Source organism: Myodes glareolus, chromosome 1, assembly GCF_982192425.1.
Source record: "Myodes glareolus chromosome 1, mMyoGla1.1, whole genome shotgun sequence".
In the NCBI taxonomy this organism is placed as follows: Eukaryota; Metazoa; Chordata; class Mammalia; order Rodentia; family Cricetidae; genus Myodes; species Myodes glareolus.
This window is the reverse complement of record NC_142026.1, coordinates 40,021,854-40,049,486: the sequence shown is the minus strand read 5'-3', so window position 1 is coordinate 40,049,486 and position 27,633 is coordinate 40,021,854. Positions and strand designations below refer to the sequence as shown.

Genomic DNA, 27,633 nt, shown 5'->3' with positions numbered 1-27,633 from the left:
CCCCCCTCCCATTCCCCCAAGCCATCCCTAATTCTCCCCCTCTCCCCTCTCCCTAACCATCTCCCCTTACTTCAACCCCCCTACCCCCCGTGCAACCAAGTTTGCCAGGCAATTTTGTCTACTTCTAATATCCAGGAGGATAACTATACGAATTTCTTCAGGTTCACCTTCTTATTTAGCTTCTCTAGGATCACGAATTATAGGCTCAAAGACCTTTAACTATGGCTAGAATCCACTTATCAGTGAGTACATACCATATTCCTTTTTTTGGGTCTGGGTTACCTCACTCAGTAAAGCGTTTTCTATTTCCATCCATTTGCATGCAAAATTCAAGATGTCATTGTTTTTTACCGCTGAGTAAAACTCTAATGTGTAAATGTTCTACACCTTTTTAAACCATTCTTCTATTGAGGGACACCTAGGTTGTTTCCATGTTCTGGCGATTACAAATAGTGCTGCTGTGAACATAGTCGAACAAATACTTTTGTAGTATGATTGGGCATCTCTTGGGTATACTCCCAAGAGTGGAATTGCTGGGTCCTGAGGGAGGTCGACTCCCAGTTTCCTGAGAAACCGCCACACTGATTTCCACAGTGGCTGCACAAGTTTGCATTCCCACCAACAATGGATGAGTGTTCCCCTCACCCCACATCCTCTCCAGCATAAGCTATCATTGGTGTTTTTGACTTTAGCTATTCTGACAGGTGTAAGATGGTATCTCAAAGTGGTTTTGATTTGTATTTCCCTGATCGCTAAGGAGGTTGAGCATGACCTTAAGTGTCTTTTGGCTATTCGAAGTTCATCTGTTGTGAATTCTCTGTTTAGTTCAGTACCCCATTTTTTAATTGGGTTAATTAGAGTTTTAGTGTCTAGTTTCTTGAGTTCTTTGTATATTTTGGAGATCAGACCTTTGTCTGATGAGGGGTTTGTGAAGATCTTCTCCCAGTCAGAAGGTAGCCTTTTTATCTTACTGACAGTGTCCTTTGCTTTACAGAAGCTTCTCAGTTTCAGTAGGTCCCATTTATTCATTGATTCTCTATTGTTTGTGCTACTGGGGTTCTACTTAGGAAGTGGTCTCCTGTGCCTATATCTTGGAGACTACTTCCCACTTTCTCTTCTATCAGATTCAAAGTGGACGGATTAATGTTGATGTCTTTAATCCGTTAGGACTTGAGTTTTGTGCATGGTGATAGATATGGATCTACTTTCATTCTTCTAAAGGTTGACATCCAGTTATGCCAGCACCATTTGTTAAAGATGCTTTCCTTCTTCCATTGTATACCTTTAGCTCCCTTGTTGAAAATTAGTTCTTTATAGGTTTGTGGGTTAATATCCGGGTCTTCTATTCGATTCCATAGGTCGAATTCTCTGTTCTTATGCCAATACCAAGCTGTTTTCAATACTATAGCTCTGTAATAGAGTTTTAAGTCAGGCATGGTAATGCCTCCAGAAGTTCATTTATTGTATAAGATTGTTTTGTCTATCCTGGGTTTTTTGTTTTGCCATATAAACTTGATTATTGTTCTCTCAAGGTCTGTGAAGAAGTTTAATGGGGATTGCATTGAATCTATAGATTGCTTTTGGTAGAATTGCCATTTTTACTATGTTGATTCTCCCAATCCAAGAGCAGGGGAGGTCTTTCCATTTTCTGGTATCCTCCTCAATTTCTTTCTTCAAAGACTTAAAGTTCTTGTCAAATAGGTCTTTCACTTCCTTGGTTAGCGTTACCCCAAGATATTTTATGCTATTTGTGGCTACCATGAAAGGAGATGTTTCTCTGATTTCCCTCTCTGCTTCTTTATTCTTTGTGTATAGGAGGGCAACTGATTTTTTGGAGTTGATCTTGTATCCTGCCACATTACTAAGGCATGTATCAGCTGTAGGAGTTCTTTGGTAGAGTTTTTGGGGTCGCTTATGTACACTATCATATTGTCTGCAAATAACGGAAGTTTAATTTCATCCTTTCCAATTCGAATCCCCTTGATCCCCTTATGTTGTCTTACTGCTATTGCTAGAACTTCAAGCACTATATTGAAGAGGTATGGAGAGAGTGGACAGCCTTGTCGTGTTCCTGATTTTAGTGGAATGGCTTTGAGTTTCTCTCCATTCAATTTGATGTTAGCTGTCGGTTTGCTGTATATTACTTTTATTATATTTAGGTATGATCCTTGTATTCCCAATCTCTCTAACACCTAGCATCATAAATGGGTGTTGAATTTTGTCAAAAGCTTTTTTCAGCATCCAATGAAATGATCATATGGTTTTTTTCTTTCAGTTTATTTATCTGATGGATTACATTGATAGATTTGCGTATGTTGAACCAGGCCTGCATCTCTGGGATGAAGCCCACTTGATCATAATGGATGATTTTTCTAATGTGTTCTTGGATTCGATTTGCCAGGATTTTGTTGAGAATTTTTGCGTCGATGTTCATGAGTGAGATTGACCTGTAATTTTCTTTCTTGGTTGTAGTTGTGTTTTTGTGTGGTTTTGGTATCAGGGTAACTGTAGCTTCATAAAAAGAGTTTGAAAAAAAAAGAGTTTGGCAATGAGTCTTCTGTTTCTATATTGTAAAATACATTAAGGAGTTTAGGCATTAGCTCTTCCTGGAGTTCTGGTAGAATTCTGCATTGAAACCATCTGGCCCTGGGCTTTTTTTGATTGGGAGATTTTTGATAACAGCTTCTAGTTCTTCATGATTGACAGGTCTATTTAGATTTTTCTCCTGGTCTTGGTTCAACTTTGGTATATGGTACTTATCTAAAAAAATGTCCATTTCTTTTACATTTTCCAATTTTGTGGCATACAGGCTTTTGTAGTAAGATCTAATGATTCTTGGAATTTCCTCTGTGTCTGTGGTTATGTCCCCCTTTTCATTTCTGATCTTATTAATTTTCATGTTCTCTCTCTTTCGTTTGATTAGTTTGGATAGGGGTTTGTCGATCTTGTTGATTTTCTCCAAGAACCAGCTTTTAGTTTCATTGATTCTTTGGATTGTTTTCTGTGTTTCTATTTTGTTGATTTCATCCCTCAGTTTGATTATTTCCAGTTCTACTCCTTCTGGGTGAATCAGCTTCTGTTTTTTCTAGAGCCTGTGTCCTGTTAAGTCTCCAATGTGTGCTTTCTCCGTTTTCTTTAATTGGGCACTTAGTGCTATGAACTTTGCTTTTAGCACTGCTTTCAAAGTGTCCCATAGGTTTGAGAATGTTGTGTCTTTATTTTCATTAAATTCAAGGAAGACTTTAATTTCTTTCTTTATTTCTTCCTTGACCCAGGGGTGATTTAGTAGTTGACTGTTCAACTTCCATGAGTTTGTTGGCTTCCTGGGGGTAGCATTGTTGTTGAATTCTAACTTTAATCCATGGTGATCTGACAAGACACAGGTGGTTATTAATATTTTTTTGTATCTGTGGAAGTTTGCTTTGTTACCGAGTATGTGGTCAATTTTTGAGAAGGTTCCATGAGCTGCAGAGAAGAAGGTATATTCTTTCCTATTTGGGTGGAGTGTTCTATAGATGTCTGTTAAGTCCATTTGATTCAATACCTCCAATAATTCTCTTATTTCTCCGTCAGGTTCCTGTCTGATTGACCTGTCCATTGGTGAGAGAGGTGTGTTGAAGTCTCCTACTATTAGTGTGTGTGGTTTGATGACTGCCTTGAGTTCTAGAAGTGTTTCTTTTACATATGTGGGTGCCTTTATATTAGGGGCATAGATATTCAGGATTGAGACTTCTTCCTGATGAACTGTTCCTGTTATGAGTATGAAATGTCCATCTCCATCTCTTCGGATTGATTTTAGTTTGAAGTCGAATTTGTTAGATATTAGAATGGCCACACCTGCTTGTTTCTTAGGTCCATTTACTTGGAAAACCTTTTCCCAACCCTTTACTCTGAGTAGGTGTCTGTCTTTGTGGTTGAGGTGTGTTTCTTGTAAACAGCAGAATGTTGGATCCTGTTTTCATATCCAATCTCTAAGTCTGTGCCTTTTTATAGGTGGATTGAGTCCATTGATATTAAGTGATATTAATGACCAGTGGTTATTGACTCCGGTCATTTTTTTTTGGGGGTAGTAGAGTGTATGTGTTTCCCTTCTTTGAGTTGTGCTTGTGAAGGGTCGCTAGCTCTCTGAGTTATTGTAGGCAGTGTTGGGAATGTTGGATTCCTTGGATTGTGATTTTCCTTCTAATATTCTCTGTAAGGCTGGATTTGTAGCTATGTATTGTTTAAATTTGTTTTTATCCTGGAATAATTTGTTTTTTCCGTTGATAGTGAACAATAGCTTGGCTGGGTATAGTAGTCTGGGCTTGCATCCATGGTCTCTTAGTTTCTGCAGTACCTCTATCCAGGATCTTCTGGCTTTCATGGTTTCCATAGAGAAGTCTGGTGTAAGTCTGATAGGTTTACCTTTATAAGTTACTTGACCTTTTTCCTTTGCAGCTCTTAATATTCTTTCTTTAATCTGAATGCTTTGTGTTTTGATTGTTATATGGCGAGGGAATTTTTTTTTTGATCCAGTCTATTCGGTGTTCTGTATGCTTCTTGAACCTTCATAGGAATATCATTCTTTAGGTTGGGAAAGTTTTCTTCTATAATTTTGTTGAATATATTTTCTGGACCTTTGATCTGCAATTCTTCTCCTTCTTCTACCCCTATTATTCTTAGATTTGTTTTTTTTTATTATGTCCCAGATTTCCTGAATGTTTTGTGATGAGAATTTGTTGGATTTGCTGTTTTCTTTGGTCAGAGCGTTTATTTTCTCTATGGTGTCTTCATAATCTGAGATTCATTCTTCTATCTCTTGTATTCTATTGGTTATGCTTGTTCCTGAAGTCTCTGTTTGTTTACCTAGATTTTCCATATCCAGCTGGCCCTCGGTTTGTGTTTTCTTCATTGTGTTCATTTCAGTTTTCAATTCTTGAACTAATTCCATTACCTGTTCAATTGTTTTTTCTTGGTTTCCCAGGGTATCGTTTATGGATTTACTCATTTCTTCAAACTTTTTGTTATATTTCTCTTCCATTTCTTTACTCATTTCTTCCATCTTTTTGTTATATTTCTCTTCTATTTCTTTAAGTGAGTTATTCAAACTCTGTTTAAGGAACTCTATTGCTTTCATAATGACACTGTTTTCCACTTCTTCCGGAATAGGGTGTTCAAGTACTTCTGTAGTAAGATCGCTGGGATCTAGTGTTTTCATATTGTTTTTTCGATTATTGGAGTAATTCTTGCCTTGGCGCCTGCCCATCTCTTCCTTTAGATGCTCTCCAATGGCTCTTCCCTCTGCTGGGTCTTCTGCTACAGGATCAGTGCCCCTTGCTGGCCAGGAATCTCCCTGCCTGCAGTCCTACCTTGCTGCAGGCAGGCTATTAAAACAAAGGAACTCCCTCCTGCCCAGTTGCACTCACTGCCCCATGCCAGTGGCGCCCACACAGGCTGGGTTGGAGGATTTTATGCCCCGAAAAAGGGAGGTGGTATGGAATAATTGTCTGTATTCTGTCAATCATATATTTTAATAAAACACTGATTGGCCAGGCAGGAAGTATAGGTGGGTCAACCAGACAGGAAGTAGAGGCGGGGCAATGAGAATAGGAGAAGGCTAGAGAGGAGAAGCTCCCTCTGCCATTCCTGTCCAGATCACTGAAGAAGCAACATGTAAGCTGACAGCTGAAAAATGTATCATATGGCTAACATAGATAAGAATAATGGGTTAATATAAGCTATAAGAGTTAACAAGAAACCTGAGCTAATGGGTCGATCAGTTTATAATCTCATGGAGTCTTGTGTGTGATTTTCCTTGGGACTTGCCAGCTGTGGGGTACTGGGTGGGACAGAAACCCCAACAAGCCGGCCCTCATGTTACATATGACGCCAACTTGTGGACAACTGTATCCACATAAAGCCTGAGAGAGCTTGGGAAGTAATTCTAGAACAAAATAACAGCATTATGCATGGTTTCTTGGTAGCAGCAATTTCTCGGGTCTTCTCTGTTTGCTAGAGGCAAGCAAGCACTCTCATCTAAGAGAGGCTTTCTGATTCAGCTTTAGCTGCAAAACTTTGCAGCTCCTTTAAGAGGTCCTGCCACGAAACATGTAAATGGTGTTGACGAAAAACTGAATGAATGCTTTTCAGTTGTCAGTCGTAGCAGGAAAAAAGCTGTGCCGTTTTAAAATGCCGGCTTTCTGGGTCGTCCTGCCAGGGCAAACTCTGACTTTCAGGCAGGCGGTCCGACTGAGTGTGGTCTGTGAGCAGAATGATGCAGCTTGCTTGCTGGCAGGGACCTTGAAACACTGTAGAGTTGTGACAATAAAAAATGGCGCTGGCGGTACCTCTGCCATGATGCTGGAAAGCTAAGGAATGGGCTAGATCCAGCCGACAAAGCCATGACTTCAGTCCTCTTCTTCAAGGCTCATATGGTCAGAAAAAAAGGAGAGATATACAGTAAAGAGAGATTCAAAGAGGGAGAAAACCTCTCAATCGTTTACAGAATATATGCAGGTTAAAGGTTAAAGTCATTAAAAATGAAAAAGAAAGAGATAAGTAGGGTGTGGTGGTACACACCTTTAATCCCAATCCCAATGCCTGGGAAGCAAAGGCATATTGACCTCTGTGACTTCAAGGGGTAGAGGTAGATTGACCTCTGTGACTTCAAGGTGTGGTAGCACACACCTTCAATTCCAATGCCTGGGAGACAGAGACAGACAGATCTCTGAGTTCAAGGTGTTGTAGCATACACCTTTAATCCCAGCAGTGGGGAGGCAGAGACAAGTGGATCTCTGTGAGTTCAAGGACAACCTGGTCTACAGAGTTATTCCAGGACAATGATATACAGAGAAACTGTCTCAAAAAGTAAAAGTAAAAACAAAAGAAATAGAGGTTAAAGTAAATCTGCATAAAGATGGAAAATAAATAGAGAATCTTGATACTGTATGCTTTTATTCTCTCTTTGAATTGTTTGATTGCTGAGGAAGGAGCAATAGCTGCTAAAAGATTTTTGTTTATAAATGCTGCTGAACTAATCCAAGATAGGTATTTTGAAAATACCTGGGCTTCAAAACTGGAGTCAAAAGGTATGTTACTTTGGAGAAGAGATTTTGCTTTTGTTTCCACAGAAAATGAGAGGCTGTGGATTCATTCTGAGTTAAGAAAAATCAGGTTCAAAAAAGGAAGACCACCTGAGAAATCTCCAATAGGAACAGATGGCCCAGATGACAGAGTTCTACATCCAGAACAGATTCAAGACTGGTGCCTGAGATGATCAAGACTCACAGGATACTCCAGTCAGGACTTGATTATAACTCTAAATTTTCTTTAGGTCCCCATAAGATCATCAGCGCCCCCGACCAGCAGAAAGTAGCCTGAAATACTTTGCCCACATTCCCAACAAATGGACTATGGGTATTTTCCTTTGTTTAAAAAAAAAGAGGGAAATGGTACAGGATAATTGTCTTTATTCTGTCAATCATGTATTTTAATAAAACGCTGATTGGCCAGGCAGGAAGTATAGGCGGATCAACCAGACAGGAAGTAGAGGCATGGCAATAAGAATAAGAGAAGGCTAGGGAGGAGAAGCTTTCTCCGCCATTCCTGTCCAGACCACTGAAGAAGCAACATGTAAGCTGACAGCTGAAAAACGTATCAAGCCATATGGCTAACACAGATAAGAATAATGGGTTAATATAAACTATAAGAGTTAACAAGAAGCCTGAGCTAATGGGCCAATCAGTTTATAATCTCATGAAGTCTTGTGTGTGATTTTCCTTGGGACTTGCCGGCTGTGGGGTACTAGGCGGGACAGAAACCCCAACAAGCCGGCCCTCATGTTACAGGGAGGCAGGAAGGGAAGGGGTTCCTGGCTGAAAGCGGGGATGGGGTAGGAGGAGAGAGGGTTTAGCTGGGGGAAGCCGCCCCTTCAGAATACCCAGGGAGATAAGGTTGGCGGGAAAATTGTGTGTTCCCTTACCGGGCTTCTGTGGTGGGTCAGGAGCATACTTACCCCTCTATTGTATCTTCTGCTACAGAATCAGTGCCACTTCTCTTTTGAAGTTTTCAATACTCTTTCTTTAGTCTGTGATTCCATGTTATTCATATGTCATAGGGAGTTTCTGTTATTGTCCTATTTGGTGTTCTGTAGCTTTTTGTACTTGAATGTCTGTCTTTTTTATCTATATTTGTCAAGTTTCTTCTTTGTCTTTATTGAAAATATTTTATAAGCCTTTGGTATTGTACTATTCTATGTCTATGGATATAATATAAAGATTTAGTCTTTTCATGGTATTTTAGAATTCTCCAGCATTTCTATCATGAACTTTACTGTATGATCCACTTCTCTTACCTTGTCTTTCAGTCCCGATTCCTTATTTTTCACATGATCCATTCTGTTGGTGAGGCCTTCCACTGACTTTTAATTTGGCTTATTGGGATTTCCATTTTCAATATCATTTCAGTTTGATTTTTCTTCAGCAAGTCTATCTCTTCATTGAATTCTACCTTTGTATCTTGAATTGACTCCCTTGTTGACAGAGGTTTCTGTCCAGCCCAGTCTTACAGCCGTTCAGTCCCAAAGAAACACACAGAGGTCCTACTTTAATTATAAACTGATTGGACTATTAGCTCAGGTTTCTTATTAACTCTTATAACTTATATTAGCCCGTATTTCTTATCTGTGTTAGCCACATGGCTTGGTACCTCTTTTGGCAAGGCAATCACATCTTGCTTCCCCTGTGTCTGGGTGGCAACTGCAGACTACCTCTTTCCTCTTCCCAGAATTCTATTGCTCTTGTCTACCTGCCTCTACTTCCTGCCTGGTCACCCCATCTATACTTTCTGCCTGGCTACTGGCTAATCAGCATTTTATTAAATTAAATTATAGTAAAACAATACAACTGGCAGATCTTTAAAGGGTATAAGATCATTGTCCCAAGACTTCCTTACTTCATTCAAATTTTTGTATTTGCTCATTAATCTCCTTTATCAATATTTTTGATGTCACTATATTTTGGGGAAAAAAATAAGATCTTATCTCTTATCAAGTAAACTGAAACCAACCCTTCCCAAAGTCCATTCTGTTCTAAGCCTACCCAACAGTGATACACAGCTTTCCAGCATATTGTACTCTTTTTTTTCTTACTTTTTTTTTCCATTTTGAGACAGGGTTTCTCTGTGTAACAGTCCTTGCTGTTCTGGAACTAGGTCATGTAGACCAGACTGGCCTTGAACTCACTGAGATCTGCCTGACTCTGCCTCACGAGCGCTGGGATTAAAGGCATGCACCACCACTGGCTGGCAAATACTGTAATCATTTTTATCAGTCCTCCATGAGTGAGTTCAGTATCCTTCACTCTCCTGTCCCTACACATGCTGGAAGTTTATACCTTATCCCTTTCCCAGTTCTTTCTCCAGCTCACATGGCTTTGAAAGATCATCTCAAGTCTTACCTACTTCAGTCAGTAAATCTTACTTGACAGTGTTATTATTTATAATTTCAGTGTCTGAGGAAAGTATTATATTGAATATACTGTTATACACATATATTAATATATACTGTTTTTATCGATCTTGATTTTTTATTCTTTAAACATTTCTTTTCAGTAGTTATAATTTTAGGTCAAATATCCTATGAGTTGTATAATTTTGAGTAGTATATTATATAAATTTGAGTGTAAGGTAGGCAGTCACTGAAAGCTTCCTGCAGTAACATAAAATAAAAGACAACCCAAGATAGGTCCTAATAAGTTTATCTAGAAATCTTATTAGCTTGAAGATGGTAGAATAAAAGAAAGCAACCTCAATTAGCTTCATTGATACTTGTGAGGTTTTAAAACTCTTCCTCCTCTTTCAATTCCCAAGTCTAGCACAATTTGGTTCTTTACAGTGTTAATAGAGGCTCTATGAAGAGGGCCTGAACACTTTCAATACCTACAGAGCAACTCACCTTCCGGATGTTTACAAACACCTAGATGTTTTGGATGACACAGACATAGCAATCGGACAGCTAAATTATGTATTATTATATATGGTCAACTACATTAAAATTATTCTTAAAGCAGAATCGTCATTTATTTAACAGAACCATTTTTTATGAATGTACAGATCCACACATGATTTTTTCCCAAGTTTGACCACCAGATGTCAGCCATTCACTACTGTGGTGGTAATAACTTCTTTGAAAATCTTCATGAAAACTGTATGTTTGTGGATGTCTGTTATCTGGTTTCTCCATCTTCTTTCATTCTTCCCTGTTTTAACTATCAGTCAGTGACCAGTGAACCAATTAAAATTTTAAGAAGTCAAATATCCATTGTAATCTATCTGAAAGTGACATGGATATCTAGGTAATTTGAGAAAAATAATTTATTAGGATAATTAAGAATTCATGTACATAGATGTGAGAATAACACAAAAGCATTTATATACTTAGGATAGAAATTGGGTATTCAATTCTAGAAATTTTGAGACCAATGAAATGTTTTGAGCCTTTGAAATAATTACTGACTCTTCTTGTTGCATTGAAATTATATGGCTATAGAAGCATTTATTTTCATATTTTTCAGGCAGTGCCTATTGAAATTAACACACTTCTATGGGCTCCAATAGAAACTTCCATGACGTGGAATATCTGGATCTATTTCTATTACTGAGCTGAATATAATAAATTTATACTTTATGTCCCTTCTACATGGTGGGCTACCTTAAGTTTAACAAATTTACCAAATCTCTTAAAGAAAGAATTTTATTACTTTAAATTTAATAATTTCTTAAATTAATTTTGGTTTGATTTGTTTTATTATTACTATTATTATTTAAAACAATATTTTCTCATTTTACTTACCAATCTCAGTTCCCATTCCCTCCCTTATTTCTGCTCCTTCCACTTTCCACCCACCACAACTCCACATTCACTCCTCAGAGAGGGTAACACTTTCTTTGGGAAGTCAACAAAGTCTGACGTCAGTCAGGACCAAGGCCCTCCCCACCTTATCTAGGCTAAGCAAAGAGAATGGACTCCAACAAGCCAGTTCAGGCACTAGGGATTAATTCTGGTCTCGTTGCCAGTGACCCCACAGACTGCCCAACCCACACAACTGTCATCCACGTTCAGAGGGCCTAGTTTGTTCCAACGCAGTGTCCCCCCATTGTCAGTTTGGACTCAGGGAGCACCCACTAGCTCAGGTCAACTGTTTTATGTACTATAGTAAGGGGCCACTTATTTGTTCCTGGATGCCTACATCACAAAAGAATAACTCAGAAGACTGCAATACTGCTTGGTCAATAGCTTAAGCATATTGCTAGCTAGCTCTTATATTTTAAATTAACCAATTTTCATTATTTTATATTTTACCATTAGGCTCTTGGCCTACTAGCAAGGTTCCAGTGTGTCTGTTTCCACCTGTGGTTACATGGTTTCTCTTGAACTCTACCTTTTCTCTTTATATCTTTTCCAGCCTGGCTATATTCTGTTAAAGCCATTGGCTGAAAGTAGCTTCTTTATTCATTAACCAATAAAAGCAACACATATACAGAAGGACCATTTCCCCTTTTCTGTTTAAATAAAAAAGGTTTTATCTTTAACATAGTAAAGTTACATATAACAAAACAATTATCAAGCAAGAATTACAGTTACAATATTTATATCTACTTTATCTCTTATCATAACTAAGGAAAGCTATATCTATTCTTCAACTCCATCAAAGACCCCAGAAAGATATAATATTACCTACGTTAACAGGAAGTGCATTGCAAACAACTTTCAAAACTCTAGAGTTGGCAGAGACACTTCACTGATGGGACAGTCACCCAAAGTTTTTCTGTATAGGTGGAGCATCCATCTTCAGCCTACAGGACTATATTATCCAGCAGACTTTTCCATTAAGCAGGAAATTTGAAGATCAGTTTTGCCTTGCAATGGTAAAGTTCATCAGTTACTTTCTTCTGTGTCCTGCAGAATGTCTGGCAGACTCTTTCATAAAGCAGGAACCCCAAAGAATGGTCTCACCTTTAGGCAAGTTCAGCAGTCATTTTCCTGTGGGTCCTGTAAGTCCAATCAAACAGTTTAGGCAAGAGCAGTTTCTTGCCCAAATAGCTAACAAAATCCATGAAGAGCCTTTTTGATGCCCATCATCCTCTTGTAGTGAATTGGTATTGCCAGGAGCAGATGTGTTTCACTATCATGAAAAGTCCTAAGTTCTTAAAACATTTTAAATGCCATATTCTGTAGTCTTTGAAAGGTTTTAAGAATAACTATTCTTTTGAAATATATTTCTGTACATCTAGAAAACCTAACTAACATGATTATAAGCTTGACTATTATAGATGATCTTTTCTAGCTTGGCTATATTCTGTTAAACCATTGGCTGAAAGTAGCTTCTTATTCATTAACCCATAAAAGCAACACATACACAGAAGGACTTTCCACACCATTTGCTCATATTGTTGCTCATCCCTCTCTTCGACTGGATTCTGGGAGCTTGACCTAGTGCTTAGCTGTGGATCTCTGCATCTGTTTCCACCAGTTGATGGGTGAAAGGTCTTTGATTATAATTAAGATAGTCATCAATTTGATTACAGGGGAAGGAAAGCTCAGGCACCCTATCCAATATCGCTTAGAGTCTTAGTTGGAGTCATCCAACTAAACCCCATAAAGGTTCCTTCAATCAAGATATCACTTTCTTTGCTCTCCCTCTCTGTCCTTCCCCCATCTCAGCCATTCTGATCCCTCACGTTTTTCTCCCCTTCCTTTTTCCCGCTCCCCTCTCACCTTCCTTTCTCTTCACCACACACACTCCCAATTTTCTCAGGAGATCTTGTCTATTTCCTCAGGGGATTCATAAATATCATTCTTAAGGTTATCCTTGTTACCTAGCTTCTCTAGGTCTATGAACTTTATGCTGGTTATCCTTTGCTTTACATCTAATATCCACTTATGGGTGAGTATACACCATGATTGTCTTTCTGGGTCTAGGTTACCTTACTCAGGATGTTTCTTTTTTCTAGTTCTATCCATTTGCCTGCAAATTTCAAGATGTCATTGTTTTATGGCCCTTAGTAGAACTCCACTGTGTAAACGTACCACTTTTTCTTTATTTATTCTTTGGTTGGGGGCATCGAAGTTGTTTTCAGGTCCTGGCTATTATGAATAGTGCTGCTATGAACACAATTGAGCAAATGTCCTTGAGGAATGAGTGTGCATCCTTTGGGTATATTCCTAAGAGTGGTATTGTTGGGTCTCGAGGTAGATTGAATCCCAATTTTCTGAGAAACTACAATACTGATTTCCAAAGTGACTGTCCAAATTTGCACTCCCAGTAGCAATTGAGGAATGCTTCCCTTACTTCATATCCTCTCCAGAAAAAACTATCATCAGTATTTTTAATCTTAGTCATTCTGACTTTTGTAAGATGTATCTCAGAGTCATTTTGATTTGCATTTCCCTGATGGCTAAGGATATTAAGCATTTCCTAAAGTATCTTTTGGACATTTAAGATTCTTCTGTAAGAATTCTGAAAATGGAAAAATCTCCCATGCTTTTGTATAGGTAAAATCAATATAATAAAAATGACAATCTTACCAAAAGCAATCTACAGATGCAATGCAAACCCTATCAAAATCCCAACACAATTCTTCACAGACCTTGAAAGAGCAATACTCAACTTCATATGGTAAAACAACAACAACAGCAAAAAAAACAGGATCGCCAAAACAAGCCTGTATAATAAAGGAACTTCTGGAGGTATCACCATCCCTGACATCAAGCTCTATTATGGAGCTATAGTAATGAAAACAACTTGGTTTTGGCGTAAAAACAGACAAGTGGACCAATGAAATAAAATCAAAGACTCCCATTTGAATCCACAAACCTTTGAACTCCTGGTTTTTAACAAAGAAGCTAAAGTTTACAATAGAAAAATAAAGTATCTTCAATAAATGGTGCTGACATAACTGGATGTCAACATGTAGAAGAATGCAAATAGATCCATATCTAAACCCATGCACAAAACTCAAGCCCAAATGGAACAAAAACCTCAACAGAAATCCAGTCACACTGAACCTCCTATAAGAGAAGGTAGGAAGTAGCCTTAAACACATGGACACGGGAGACCACTTCCTAAATATAGCACCAGTATCACAGACACTGAGAACAACAATAAATAAATGAGACCACCTGGAACTGAGAAGCTGTAAGGCAAAGGACACAGTCAATAAGATAAAAATGGCAACCTACTGAATGGGAAGCCATCTTTACCAACCCCACATCAGTCAGAGTTCTGATCTCCAAAATACATAAAGAACTCAAGAAATTAGACATCAAAATGCAAAATAATCCAATTAAAAATGGGGCACAGATTTAAATAATTTCTTTAATTCTTAAAGAAAAATATCATTTTGGTTATCTACTAAGCAATCATTTTCTTCCTTCCTACCACAATTTTGTCTAGCCCTTCTGTAGGACTGGAGGCCTGACGAGATGCTTATTTCCGAAGCTTCTTAAATCAGCCCAAACATTCTAAAAAGTAATCCAATTTTCTTAACCATGAAGTTGTTCAGATGTTGATACAGTATGTGTGGGGAGGTTTTTGGAAAGGCTTTCAGGCAAAGTCTTACTTGTGAAAGAATGGGCTATAAGGACTGGTGAATAAATCTGTGCAAATCCATCAACATTACATACTATGGTTTCACACACACACATACACACACAAACACACACACACATACACACACAGAGACAGACAAAAGAGTGTTGCTGTTTTTCTCTATCCTTCCAGTGATAGAAACATGTGGGGCATTGAATGAAGACAGGGAGCAAGAAGGAGTAACACACTTTAAAATTTTCCAGGAATTTTATATCAAATAAGAAGGATGTTCTAGAGAATGAAACCAATATGAAGAAAACCAGAGCTCTGAAAAAGACACAGAAAAATAGAGATAGAGTCACCATAATCACATATAGATTTCAGATATTATTGTGTCCCTGTACTTTCTTGCTCTTGAATTTTGGAACCAATATCCACCATCTCTCCCTTGAAAAATCAGTTAAAATCTGGTGAGATAAGAATTATGGTAGGAAGTAGGAAGCACTTTTGGGTGTGGCCCAGAGGTAAGCATAAGTAAGAATTGTTGCTGGTTTTGTCTGCCTTCTTTCATCACCCAATGCTGAGTGCATGAGCTCAGTCACTTCTGTGGCTGATGCCATCCTTTGTGACTTCTGAACCCAGTCTTTCCCACCTTCCAATGTAAAGACCAGAAGCTTTTCAGGAACTCTCCATGATTTCTGGACAAAATCTGGACTGAAGAGAAATCTAGCCTCAGGGATTGAGCAGCTCTGGGAGCCTGAACCTCTCTCCCCAGCATGTGGATGACCACTGTTGGTCTACTCAGTTCCTATCACATAAACGAATCTGATAAATTGCCTTTCATGATATATATTCATCCCACTTATTTTATTCCTCTAGACAACACTAATCCACATGTGTCTTATTGAGGGATAATTATACTACAAAATTCACACATAGCATAAACTATGTGAAAGAGACAGTAAAATATTGGCAAAATGTTAGTCACTTTTGTATGGAAGTGAAAAGAGAATGGGTATCATTGTATTTGCCTTTAATATTTCCTATAGTTTTATAATTTTCATAATAAAATGTGGAGAAATAAAACATACTAGTTTGCTCTCGTGATTCAGAATGAATAGGATTGAAAATATCACAATTTTGCTTCATCTTTTTATTTTCTTCTATAATTTTGATCTTTATTTAAAAGTTTTTTCATACAATAAATTCTGGTCACTGTTTTTTCTCCCCCATCTTCTACCAGATCCTTTCCACCTCCCCATCCAAATCCACATCCTTCCCTTCTCTGTTATTAGAACACAGAAAACTAAAAACAGAAGGAAAAGAAGGAAACAGAATAGGACAAAACAAATAAAAACTCTGGAAAAAAGAATCAAAGAAAAGGCACAAGAAACACATACAGGCATGCAGACACACACCAACATTCATACATGGATCCCACAAAACCACAAAACCAGAACCCATAACACAGAAACACAAGCTCTATAAGGTTAAAAAATGAACAGACAAGGCATTATGAGACAAAATTATTCCAAAAATATTATTTAGTTTTGTTGGTGTTGGTCACCTACTATTTGACATGGGTCCCGCCCTTAACAGTTGTTTGTATTCCCAGCTTTTTATTAATAGGATATGGGCAATTTTTTTTGGTTTATACTTGATAGACTTATAATTACTGGTTCTGTAATACTAGGGGTTATAGGCCAATTTAAAATGTTCATCTAATCTTTATTTAATTTTAGTGGGTAGTATATATCAAGAAAATTAATTATTCATTTCCTTTGGGTTTCCCAATTTTTGAAGCAAAGTCCTCATGATTCTTTTGATTTCCTCAGTGTCTGTTATGTACTCATTTTTGTCTCTAATTTTGTTAGTTAGTGTCTTTTTTCTCTGTCTTTTAGTTAATTTGGCTAAGAGTTTGTCAATCTTACTGATTTTCTCAAAGAATCAGCTCTTTGTTTTATTGATTCCTCATATTGGACTTTCTTGCTTGTTTCTCTTATATTGATTTCAGCCTGAGTTTGATTTTTCTTGCTGTCTGAAGATGGTCGCTTAAAAGAAATCCCACACGAGCTCAGAAATGAGAAATAGATGGTTATTTATTTAGGGGTAAACCTCCAAATCAGAATCCTCTGCTGAAAAGGAGATCAGGAACCAAAATCTCCAACTGGAACAGAGCAGGGAGGGGGAGGCCGTACACATGCTCTGTATCTGCATTCATAGTATCAGAGGCCACGCCCCAGTGGGCAGGTAACCACTGGCTGTAAGACTTCCCACAGCAGCTGTCTACTCTTGGGAGTGATTTCTTCTTTCTGTCTTAGGACTTTCAGGTGTTCCATTGAATTACAAATAAGAAACCTCTCCAATTTTTTTTAGATAGGCATTTAGTGCTATAAACTTGCCCCTTAGAATTACCTTCATTGTGTCCTATAAGTTTAAATATGCTGTGTTTTAATTCTCATTTAATTCTAAAAATTCTTAAATTTCTTTTCTGAATTCTTTTTCAACCCATTTTTTTCATCCAGTACTGAGTGGTTCAGCTTTCATGAGTTTGTAAGCTTTCTGTTGCTAATATCCAGCTTCAATATCTGATGATCAGACATAAAAGAATGCAAGGTGTTCTTTCAATTTTCATCTATCTGTTGAGACTTGCTTGGTGTCTAAGTATGTGGTCAGTTTTAGAAACAGTTCCATGAATTGCTGTGAAGAAGGTGTGTTCTTTTGGCTTGGGTGAAATTTTCTGAAATATCGGCTAGGTCCGTTTGATTTATGATGTGATTTATCTCCAGAAATTCTGTTTAGCTTTTTGCTTTGATGGCCTGCCCATCTGTTAGCAGGAGCTGGGCATTGACGTCATCTATTACAATTGTTTAAGGGTCAATATGTAGTTTTAGCTATAGTAGTATTTCTTTTATGAAATTGAGTGCCCTTGTGTTTGATGCATAAATGTTTAGAATTATAAAATCCTTTTGGTGGATTTTTCCTTTAATGTTCTTTAGTGTCTTTCTCTATCTCTTCTGATTAGCTTTGATTTGAAGTCTATTTTGTCAGATATTAAAATGGCTATTTGTTTAAAAAGGTCCATTTGCTTGGAATATGTTTCTCCATCCTTTTACCCTGAGATGATTGATGTCTATCCTTTGTATTAAGGAGCTTTTCTTGGATGAAGCAGAAAGGTAGATCCTGGTTTTGAATCTATTTTGTTAGTCTGTGTTATTTTATTATGGGATTGAGACCATTGATGTTGAGAGTTACCGATGAGCAGTGTTTGTTGATTCCCACTATTTTGTTGTAGTGGTGTGGGTTTCTTTTAACCCCTTCTTTTGATTTGTTGGTCTGACATTATTTATTCCTTGTGTTTATTTGGGTGGTTAGCTACTTCATATTGAAATTTTCCTTCTAGTACCTTCTGTTGGATTAAATTTGTAGATAGACATGTGAATTTGGTTTCATTATAGAATGTTTTTCTCTAGTTGTTGTGTTAGAAGGTGTAGCTTGGTATAGTTGTCTGCGCAGGCAGCTGTGGTAGTTTGTGTAACATTCTTACTGATCCCTCTGGCTTTTGGAACTCATTGAGCACTCAAGTGTTATTAATGTGGTCTGCTTTTGTGTGTTATTTGGTTTTTTTCTCTTACAGCTTTTAATATTTTTTGTCCTGTATATTTAGTATTTTGATTATTATATACTATGGGAAATATCATTTCTGGTCCAATCAATTTGTCGTTCTGAATGCTTCCTGTATCTTGATAGGCATCTTCTTATTTTAGCCTGTATATACATACAGTAAACCATTTAGAGGTTTTTTTTCTCTTTGAATCTCTCTTTATTGTATATTTTTCTTTTTTTGACTACATAAGCCTTTAATTTACTAAGCAATATGGAGAGCCGTGGCTTTGACGGCTAGATCCAGCTCATTTTTTAGCTTTTTAGCCTCATGGCTGAGATACCAGCCAGAGCTATGTTTATTGCCATAACTCTATGGCGTTTTAAGGTCCTTGCCAGCAAGCAAACTGCAACATTTCGTTCATAGACCACACTCAGTAGGACTGCCTGCCTGAAAGAGTCAGAGATTGCCTTGGCAGGACAGCCCAGAAAGCTGACATTTTAAAACAGCACAGCTTTTTTCCTGCTACAGCTTAAAACCGAAAAGCATGCGTTCAGCTTTTCATCAACACTGTTTAAGTGCTTCGTGGCAGGACCTCTTAAAAGAGCTGCAAGGTTTTGCAGCTAAAGCTGAGTCAGGAAGCGTCTCTTAGATGAGAGCATTTGCTTGCCTCTAGCAAACAGAGCAGACCCGAGAAATTGCTGCTACCAACAAACCATGCATAATGCTGTTATTTTGTTTTAGAATTACTTTCCAAGCTGTCTCAGGCTTTATGTGGATACAGTTGTCCACACGTTGGGCGCCATTTGTAGCATGAGGGCCAGCTTGTTGGGGTTTCCGTCCCGCCCGGTACCCCAACAGCCGGCAAATCCCAAAGAGAAATTACACACAGGACTCCATAAGGTTATAAACTGATTGGCTCATTAGGTCAGGCTTCTTGTTAACTCTTATAACTTATATTAACCCATTATTCTCATCTATGTTAGCCATAATGGCTCCGTACCTTTCTCAGCTGGGCAAGTTACATGCTGCCTCTTCAATGATCTGCGCAGGAGTGGCTGAGAGAGCTTCTGCTTCCAGAATACTCCCAGTCTCTTTGCTCCACCCCTACTTCCTGTCTGGCTTTCCCGCCTATACTGCCTGCCTGGCCAATCAGCATTTTATTAAAATATGATTGACAGAATACAGATAATTCTCCCTCATCACCTGCTTGTGAACCTCTTCCCACTATTCCTTGTCTGCATCTATGCCCAGTTCTGGCTTCAAATTCTTCAGGGAGATGACAACAACGTTGAAGCCACTCCACATCGGCATACTGGAGTCTTCATGTTCCCCTAGAACCCATCCGTGACAGCCCAGCGAATGAACTCCAAGCCTTTCTCCCATCAGGCAACAGAACTGAGCTGAATCCAGAGTGCAAGCATTTCCGATAATTTGGTTTTTGGGAAAGCCACTTATTAGCTATGTAGGTCAAGATGTCTACTGGGTTTGAAACAATAAGCAGTTTGCAGTTTGGAATGTACATCACACTGTTGGGAATGACGAACTAAAAGATGTTCATGTTCACTGGACCAAACCGAGTTGGCTCTCTCTTGCTGATGTCCCCCCACCCCCCGCTGTTACAATCCAGACTGGAATCTACAGTCACTTTATAGTCTTTGCCAGAGACAATTTATGGTGTTCTAAGGAAAAGGTTGCCATGCTGGAGATCCATCATCTCTCCCTTGAGTATGTCTTCCATGACATCAACACGGGCAAGGTCATCTGCCAAGTCCTTCACTAGGATACTGATGGCACAAGCTATGCCAACAACACCAAGCCCAAAATCCCTAATCTTGTTCTGGGAGCTGGGAGGAGGTGTTCTTTCTTAAGAAGATTCCCGATCAGCTGGTCCTTGAGGCTTGCCATCCTGGCCTTGGGACCTTTTGGGACGAATAATGCACAATGGGCCATCATTGGGCACACAGGGGTGTGGTCTGAGCTTAAAGACGACCTTCAAGCTAAACATTCAGATTTTTAAATAGTATCTATTTCTTGAGAACCTCACGCAGTATATTTAGATTATATTTATTTCTTTCCCACAACTCCTCCTAGATCTTCCCTATTTCTTTACCAACTTGCATCTCCCACTCCCATGGAGGAGGGTTAGTCCAAACCTGTGGAATCTAGCTTGTTTTGGCTTACTGCCCCTGACTACTCCTGGAGTCTGTTTTGGAGTCTACTCCATTGAAGGAAACCAACTTTTCTCCTTCCCAGATGTAATAACGAGGCAACAGCTTCTGGCTACAGATATGACTTCAGGCCTACTTACCTTCATGCTTGGGTTTTGTTTGGCTTTAGCTTAACAGATCTTGTGCATGCTATCACAGTCTCTGCCCATTTAGTCTGAAAAGCACTGTCTCCTTGAAGGTATCCACCACCCCTGGCTCTTTCAGTCTTTCTGTTCTTCTTCTGCATAGACCCCTGAGCCTTGAGTGATACAGATAAACCATTTAGGTCTGAGCATTGCCAAGTCTCTTGTTGTCTACATGTTGATGAGTTAGATGTAGGTTATATTATTAAGTATAATATTAAGTATTTGTATTAAGTGCCATTTACTGTGAAAAGCAACTTCTCTGTTGATGGCTGAGTCATGCAGTGATGGTCACTGATAGCAATTTTGTCATTAGGATTTATTTTATTGCTATTTCCATTTGACAGAATGATGTTATAAGGTTTTTCCCTAGGTGCCATGACCTGACTAGCCTTAGGTTCTGGGCTTTACTGACAGTGTCAGATAATGGGCTAATGACTTTGCAATGGATTAATGACCTAAAGGGAACTAAGAAACTCTTGTCAGGAAAGTTGACAAGCTGGGAACATCTGCAGCCAGTTAGGAGTTAAGAAAATCCTAATGAGAAAGTCAACATATCACCCTCCATTGGGATTACAACTCAGACTTTGCCTCGGAGGGGGGTGGGGCAGAACTGCAGGTGGAATTTACCACCCTAAAGGTTGCCTTCTGTCTCTTCAAACCCTCAAGACCCTTGCATCTCTCCATGTGGTCTTCACTCCCATGTAGAGCCTGAGGCCCTTCATTGCTCTACCTTCATTACTCTAATGACTGCTTTCTTTTATTTTTATATCACATCTATCAATTCAGATCTAACATTGGATTTCAAAAACCAGAAAGGGTTTTGGCTCTAGCCCTTCCCTTGGATAACACATACTCTCCTTCTTCTTCCTCTTCTCCTTTCCCCCTCTTTCTCTCTCTCTCCCCTCCCTTGTTCTTTCTCTCTCTCTTCCTCACACTGACTCCTCCAAAGGAACCCTTCAGCCTTCTCTTGTACCTCCCAGCCTTCTCTTGTCTCTTCTGCAATCTCGAAACAGAGACACAGGCCCAGTACTATTCTGAACTAAAATTAAATGATGCTAAATTTCTTCTCTCTCAGCCTCTATTTGTGTGAGACCGCACACTGTGATTCCAGTTACTCTCACAGCTACATATGGACTCTGCTTCCTTGAACTGAGACCAGGCAATTCTTTCCTCTGTTTATTTTACTAATTTTGGCCTACCTGCCGAGGCCGCAGGTACCATATCCTTCTACATCTACATTAACCTAACTGAAGTGTCATTTTAAAGAAAAGGGTGCAATGATCCACAGATCCACATTTAATCTGTGGAATTGTGGATCCCACAGGGACTTGTGCCTTGAAGGAGCAGGGGCTTATATTACCATGGAGCTGAGCTCAACCAAAATAGCATCAGGAAAACTTCAGAAACTCACTTTAGCCATTTTTATATTAGACTAAGGAGGTAAAATCTGACCTCTAAGGTTCCTCCTCCTGTGACACTGGGATAATTTTTTTTTGTAATTTTAATGTTTTATTTTAATTTGAGTTTAACATGATACGTTCACTGGCCTCTAAAGAGGACCCAAGAGTTTTCCCAGTCATAAGCTCAAACACTGGCCTACAAATCAAGATAACTAAGACTTTGAAATTTAACATAGATTCCAATAGGGATTTGGGATAAATCACTAAGCTTCTGCTTGTGAGGAGCTGCTGCATAGTCTCTGCTGGGTCTAAACATCTATTATTTATGCCTGATATCCCTATGCCCATTTTCCTTTGAGATAAAATGTTCTTTTCTAACTCAGTACTTCTTTGTTCTATATGTATCTGCTTTTGTTTCTGTCCAGTCTAACAATATGTAAGCTTCCCTTCCACAATGAGGATTATAAAGCATAATCCAGGTGAGTCAGGAAAGCAGGTGAGTCAGGGAAGCAGGTAGACCAGGAAAGCAGGTGGGTCAGGAAAGCAGGTGGGTCAGGGGAGCAGGTGGGTCAGGAGAGCAGGTGGATCTGGAGAGCAGGTGGGTCAGGAAAACAGGTGGGCCAGGGAAGCAGGTGGGTCAGGAGAGCAGGTGAACCAGGAGAGCAGGTGGGCCAGGGAAGCAGGTGGGTCAGGAGAGCAGGTGGACCAGGAGAGCAGGTGGGTCAGGGAAGCAGGAGGATCAGGAGAGCAGGTGGACCAGGAGAGCAGGTGGGTCAGGGAAGCAGGTGGGTCAGGAGAGCAGGTGGATCAGGAGAGCAGGTGGATCAGGAGATCAGGTGGTCTTCATATCTTCACTCTCCTACCTCTCCTCCAAATCCAATCTCCAGTCTCATCCTGTGCTCTGGTGCTCTGTAATAGACCACATTCTGTGGCCTCTCCCCCTTCTTTGTCCCCGATGCAGAGGACTAAGCAGATCATCCTGGCAAAATCTGCTTTCTCTTCCTCCTGTGGATGCTCTCAGCAGCAGCCTCCTGCTGTACTTCCAGCCTCTGGCCATCACCAAGTGTCAGTTCCCAATACCGAGAAAGACATTGTATCTGGAACCTCTAGTGATGAAACCCAGGAGGGTTTCAGAAGTACTCCCTACCAGACATCCTCCGGACAGCAAGCTCTCCTAAGAATCAGAAAGGGCAACAGACAACAAGGAAGAGTACACACATCCAACGCAGACAAGACTAGATATCAGCACCTACAACTACAATCATCCCTAACCCAGATGACTAGACACCAAAGCAAAACACATCCAGGACAACATGTCTCTAACTAAAACCAAGCAAGCCTACTACAGTAGGCTCTAAAAAAATGTAATATAGTGGGAGCACAAGGCAAGACATGCTGTGACTATATTGGCAGTCCTTAAAGAGGAAATGAATACATTCATTAAATAAACCTATGAAAATACAAACAGTGGAATGAAATGCAAAAAGAAAATCAGTTAAAGATTTTCATGTAGAAAAAGGATCAATAAAGAAAATCCAAATTGAGGGAAAACTGGAAATGAAAAGTTTAGTAACTGTCACAAAAACCTAAGGGGCAAGCCTATCAAACAGAATACAAGAAATGGATGAGAGAATCTCAGGCACTGAAAGATAAAACCTCAGGCAAAGAAAATATTAAATCTAAAAAAAGAAAATCCAGGCATAAAATATCCAGGAAATTTGAGACATTACAAAGAAACAAAAACCTATGGATAATTAGAATAGACTAAGGGCAAGAAATAGGCTTAGAAAATATTTACAACCAAGTCATAAAAGAAAATTTCTCCAATCAAAAGAAGGAGGTGCCTATGAAGGTACAAGAAGTATACAGAACACCAAATAGGACCAGAAATAAAATTCTCCATGGCACATAATAATCAAAATGCTAAAAGTACAAAACAAAGAAAAATATTAAAAGCTGAAGAGAAAAAACAACAGCAACAACAAAACAAATGAACAAACAACCTTGTCCCCCCCCCCAAAAAAAAACAAAACAAGGAACATATAAGGGCAGAACTATTAGAGTAACACATTGCTTTTCAGTGGAGACTCCAAGAGCCAGAGGGCCTGAACAGATGTTCTACAAACTCTAAGGGACCACAGATGCCAGCCCAGACTTCTATACTCAGCAAAACTTTCAGTCCCAATAGATAAAGAAGGACATTCCTTAATAAAACCAAATTTAAGTAGACATACTGAAAGTTCTAGAAGGAAAACTTGAAGAAGCTGACTACCAAAGAAAACACAAAAAAGAAATAATACCAGACCAGCTAATCAAAAGAATGGAGGGAGGACACACATCACAACAACAAAATAAAGGGAATTAACCAACACTGCTCACTGATAACTCTCAATACCAGCGGTCTCAATTCCCCAAATAAAGGACACAGATGAACAAAATGGGTTAAACAAACAGGATCTATCCTTCTGCTGCATCCAAGAAATATACCTTAACACTAAACAAGGATAGATATCTTCTCAGGATAAAAGAATGAAAAAAGATATTCCAAGCAAATGGACCTAAAAAGTAGGCTGTTGTAGCCATTTTAATATCTGGCAAAATAGATGTCAAACTAAACAAAACAAATCAGAGGAGGATAAGGAAGGGCACTACAAACTCATCAGAAAAAAAATCCACCCAAAAGATATTGTAATTATTAGCATTTATGTACCAAACACCAAAGTACAAACTTCATAAAAGAAATGTTAGGACAGCTAAAGATCACATATTGATCCTCACACAGTGGTAGTAGGTGACTTTAATACCAAACTCTCACCAATAGACAGGTCATAAAGACAAAAACTAAAGAGAGAAATGCTGGAGCCAAAAGATATCATAAGCCAAATAGACCTAGCAGATGCTTACAGAACATTTTACCCAAACACTATAGAATATGTGTCCTTCTTAGCAACTCATGGAATTGTCTCCAAATTGACCAGACGCTTGGATACTAAGCATGCCTCGGCAGATACAAGACAATAGAAATAACACCCTTCATCCTATCTCACCACCACAGATTAAAGCTAGATATACCTTCCCCTGTGGGTTCGCAAGCCATACGATAGACAGTAGAGCATTGCCCATATCCCAGACGTATCTCAGAGAGCATGACAGAAGTGGGGGCGCTCCCTACCCAGATTAGGGTTGGGCCTACACAACTTCCTAGAGACAAAAACTGCATCATGATAAAGTCAGTCAAGCTTCTGTTCCCCCACAGGGAACTGGTTTTTCAGAAATCATGTGACAAGCAGTCTGTTAATCTGACTGAAACACTCGGAGAGCCCCTCCCCCCATGCACATCTACAGCATTACCTCCTTTGAATTCTTTCCTCCCCATGGAACTATGTAAATTATGTAAAGTAGCCCTGCCATTTCAATAAGGGTGTTGTCCTCTGAAACAGTCTCCCAGGTTATTCATACCCGCCTTACTCTGTTCGCCAGCTCCCCCCACTGCCTCAGATTCTTGAACCCCCAGCTGATTGGGGTCAGGGGACCTACATTTCCCTGTCTTTTTAACTGTCCTCAGAGTCTGGAAAGAGGAGGGTTAATGACTTTCAAAAGCCTCAGGGAGCTAGGAAACTCAGGAAGGGACAGTTGATAAAGTGATAACATCTGCAAGTCCTTAGAACTAGGAAGCTCCTGCTAAGAAAGTCAACATGTCAACCTTGATTGAGGTTTACAACTCTTGAGATTGTAGGGGAACAGAGCTGCATATGGGATATACCACCCTCAAGCCCTCTGTGCCTCTGCAAAGTCTCTGCTCCCATCTCCATGAAGGGACACCTGCCTTTCATTGTTCTGATAGAAGACAATTTGCTTCTGTTATGGTCGATCTCCCTCCCCCCAATATAGTTGGGTATTACTATAACGTTCATGCCACTATTGCACCTAGCTCAGGCAGGTTGTAAATGAACCTCACAAACTTCACACTGGGTAAGGCTGATGCTCCCCCATTGACATACATAGCCCCTTTAGCCCTATGAACACTAGTCAATACAGATGAAGCTTTCTGTTGAGCACCAACTTGATTTTTTTTAATGTTCTATGACAAGTATGTATTACCTTTAGCAATAGGTTCTTACCACAAATTCTGGAGGCTAACCAATTGACATTATTTTTGACAGTAGCCTGTTATCTTTGGTGGAGTGGACCTCTATAAGACTCCATTGGCAAACAACTCCAAAGGAAGTCACCCATTCCTAGTACTGGGGGTTTTATTTGAAGGTCTTTGATTTGGGGTATTGTTCCTGATTATGTGGTAACTCTGTTTGAACTCCTTTTATATGTATATATTTAGGAGGCTTCTCCAGTGCTAATTTCCATAGTTTTTGTTTTTTGTTTTCAAAAGGCCTTAAGTGTTAGTTAACCCTGCCTATATCCGTTATCTACCCTGTACTCTCAACACCCACCCCGCTTGATCTCTCATATCTCATTTTTCCCATCGTTCCTTTGTAATTTGGTATTCTATTTCCACTTCCTTGTTGGACAGTCTTCTAAAAGGAGGCTCTGAGATCTCTGGAGCTCTTGCATGCACCGAAGCTACTTTCCCTGGTGGAAGGATACTCAGTGTTCAAGGCCAAACAGAAGTTACTGGAAAGTTCTGGAATTGAAGAAAAACCTTGCAGATGAGACTTTGTGTGTGTGTGTTTGTGATCTGAGTATGAGGTACTGGAAGTGCGTGGCTTCTGAGTAAAAAATATCACTTTATTGCCCCATTTATTTGGAAATATGATTTGGTCTGACAGCATGTTATGCTCAGCTACTCTCTGCACAATGTATTTCTTGGAGATGGGCCATGGAACAGGAGGCCAAATGACCGACGGTGTTTCTTAGTAATGCAACTCTGGCTCACAATCCAGGAGTGAAACAAAAACTGTGGGGCTGTGTCCAGGGCTATTCTCTTGTGATGAGCATTCCTGCTCTCAGCCATCCCAATAGACAAACAATAAACTAAGTCTTGTTTGCTATAGGATGCATCAACAATGACTTAGAGTTTAGCTGCCTGGCGATTAAATGCTAAGGCAAAGTCCATGACTTTCATTGTTACTGTCTTAGATATTTGATTTATAGAAAATTTAGGTTAAAGTTTAGGGATGCATGGGACAGAAGATACTGATTTAATAAAGGAAGGAAGGAAGCCAAGAACAAAAAACGTTTATGCATATAATAATTGAGACCCAACTCAGTGAATGACAAAGCCATTAATTTAACCCCTCCAGGTAATACTCTCTGACCAACTTGATTACAATATAAACAAAAACACAGCTGTTTACTTATGTTTCTTAATTAGTCAATCATACCATTTTAATGGGCAACATAACACATTGAACAATTAAGGCACCCAGAGTGTGTGACATTGCCGAAGAAAAAGTTTGAAAAACTACTTCAAAATTTCTTTCCTTTTAAATCATCTGTAAATTACAACTGAAGGAAAATGGAGTCACCTGTGTGTAACTGGTGGCCAGAAATGACCATTCTCCAAGGCAGTGACTTTCAACCCTGGCTTTACTTTAGACATATCTACAGAAAACCTAAGACCATCACTCTCAGCTGTAGTCCATTAAAGGCCAACTACAGTACATAAGGGTGTCTGAAAGAGTAACCAAGCTCTTAAATTCCTCTGTCAACTGAGGGCAGGAATCCTTTTCCTTTAGGGTGTGTCTCAGG

General features: G+C 39.2%; 1 pseudogene; it reads right to left on the bottom strand.

Annotated features, from left to right (window-relative positions):
- The window catches only part of LOC125405499 (L-lactate dehydrogenase A chain-like), a 31,027-nt pseudogene extending 10,948 nt beyond the window's left edge, over nt 1–20,079 (bottom strand).
- Nucleotides 20,080–27,633: the final 7,554 nt, after the last annotated feature.